Raw genomic sequence first — 2902 nt, forward strand, 5'->3', positions numbered from 1 at the left:
TGCTCTACAGAGTGTCGACGTGTTACCTTGTCCTGCTCGATCACTATGTCTGTCTTCAGTCGAACATATGGGACATCACCCGACGACAAGTAGAGTGTTATCCACAACCAGCGTTAACCGTCCGTGTATTGACCGGCCAAGTGCGACAGGCATGGAACTCCATCCCAGAAACTGATATTTGGCACCTGTACAATACGATGCTTGTATGTTTTGCATGCTATTTTTCAATATTCTGGTGGCTATACCGGTTATTAATGTATCACCATTTCACATTTGCAATGGCTTATATCGCGCTTACATTACCCACTGGTCTTGCAACATTCATCGGCAACGGCCTTGCCGCAGTGGATACACCGGTTCCCGTGAGATCACAGAAGTTAAGCGCTGTCGGGCGTGGTCGGCACTTGGATGGGTGACCATCCAGGCCGCCATGCGCTGTTGCCATTTTTCGGGGTGACCTCAGCCTCGTGATGCCAATTGAGGAGCTACTCGACCGAATAGTAGCGGCTTCGGTCAAGAATACCATCATAACGACCGGGAGAGCGGTGTGCTGACCCCAGGCCCCTCCTATCCGCATCCTCCATGAGGATGACACGGCGATCGGATGGTCCCAGTAGGCCACTTGTGGCCTGAAAACGGAGAGCTTTTGCAACGTTCATCACTTAAATACGTTACCCAGAGAAATGTATTCTTGGGATCTCATCACTCTACATTAGTTAGTTTTTGGTGATGCGATTTTTTTCCATCAGTGTGTATAAACAGGGAAACGCAACAGTCTGCTAATTTTAGGGTCTTTATATACTTCATACGATGGCCACTAATATTTAAGGAGTCCACAACCGAGCGAGAAATCGCTTTGTTTTATAACCGCGAGGTCTCTGAATCGACACTCGCTTCAGGTATTGTTTTTCGTTTCTTCTAATTCTAACAACAGATATGCGTGATATGCAACGAAATTGGGCGATGGTTGAGAACCGTTTACGAATGTAAACCAAATGTGTTTAGCAATAGACACACTGAAAAAACCATGCACATGCAAAATTCGGTTTTATTATATATACTGTATATCCCGATAAATATTGTTTTCCATATTGCTATTGTCAATATCATCCTGATTCGTGCAGTGCTCAATAGGCTACAAGCTATACTTTCCACAAATGTAGATACAATAATGCAAATAAAACTGTTACACTGATTTTGCTGGAATTGTTGTATATCCGATTTTTATAGCTAGCCTCCTTACGAAAAATTTTTCTTCTCCTTTTCTCAATACAATAATTGTGAAAAAAATGAAAGAATTATTAAGTATTGATGATTTACAGTATCGTGATAAACATGTTGTTAGAATTACGTGTGAATGGAAAAAAGATGTACCAGCATTGAGATTCGATCCACAGAACTCAACTTTATGAACCTAAGCACTTACTTGTTATTTTTTTAAATTTAATCCATGTATACGTTCTAGTTACTTCTTACAAGAAAACTGGCTTTGGCAAAAACTGGGCGATGTATGTTTGGTATGACTTTTCACAACAGTATGATGTGACAACAATAAATGTGCGCTGTATAATTATGTATCTCATTAATATTCTGTTAACAATTAATGTTGCACTTAGTTCTTCTTTGTTAATGGAATTTTCAGTCATTAGTCAATGTGAACTGGCAACAGCTACCTCCAGAACCGAAAATAGCTAAAATGGTTCAAATGGATCTGAGCACTATGCGACTTAACTTCTGAGGTCATCAGTCGCCTAGAACTTAGAACTAATTAAACCTAACTAACCTAAGGACATCACACACATCCATGCCCGAGGCAGGATTCGAACCTGCGACCGTAGCGGTCGCTCGGTTCCAGACTGTAGCCCCTAGAACCGCACGGCCACTCCGGCCGGCACCGAAAATGCTTTGCAGTATTGCATTTAATTATGTCGGTAGGAATACATGACCATTGGGTAACAGTTTGAAAATATACCAAGCTGGTATCTCAAATCTACAACATATTGTATACAAAAGTCTGTCCATTTTTTCAAGTTATATCCTAATCAGTAACTTAACATAGCTATAGAATGAACAGAAAACTAAATATTGGTACGACATGAAAGCTTGTGGACTCAATAGAATATTTTCAACTGTCAAGTAAAAATTGTCCGATGAATGCTTCTAATTTACATTTGTATCCACAAGAAAACTAATGTACACATGGCTGAAATAGTGGTGAGAATTCATGCATAACGGAGATTCGAATCCCTACAAAGGTATTATCCTGATGTGCATGCAACGAACTTCAGTACAGTTGGGGAAAGAAACTAGTGATGCTGAGTTTAACACAATGGTTATCTTCTATCTGAAACAGAGAACTTAGTACAGACATTAAAGATACAATTTGCAACAGATATAACTGATACAATTATGAACCTCCATATCTGTACGAAAGACGTCCTCTTCCTTTATTCATCACAGTATGGATATCGATACTTTGGTCTCTCAAAATAATGAAAATTTGGTATTCTTGTTTGCAGAGTTGTTTCCACTAGAGTAAACAATGTCAGAAAAGGACAGCAACAAGTGCCACTAAGCCAAGCCTCATTGTGTCCGTTACCACCCTCAGCATAGAAACGCATTCAGGGCACTACTCGTTCCGATGCGGACTCCTTGAGTAATAGCGAACATAATTTTCAAACCCGACCTTCTCGGAAACGATTAAGACTTCCGTCTTCTCGTTTGCATGTGTTGAAGTGCTAGTCGTGGCCTGCACACCCTATCAGCAGAAATCAAATCGGTGCGGGGAGGTTCGTAAAGATCCGCTTATAAGAGAAACAGCCTTTCCCTCGTCCCGCAAGTATAAATTCCCTCTGTTGCCGCAGTGTCATTTCCTCTATGTAGCGTCATAAAGGAACGACTA

General features: G+C 40.9%; 1 pseudogene; it reads left to right on the plus strand.

Annotated features, from left to right (window-relative positions):
* Positions 1-326: 326 nt before the first annotated feature.
* Positions 327-444, plus strand: LOC124778057 (annotated as a pseudogene).
* Positions 445-2902: the final 2458 nt, after the last annotated feature.

This window comes from Schistocerca piceifrons, chromosome 2, assembly GCF_021461385.2.
Source record: "Schistocerca piceifrons isolate TAMUIC-IGC-003096 chromosome 2, iqSchPice1.1, whole genome shotgun sequence".
Classification (NCBI taxonomy): domain Eukaryota; kingdom Metazoa; phylum Arthropoda; class Insecta; order Orthoptera; family Acrididae; genus Schistocerca; species Schistocerca piceifrons.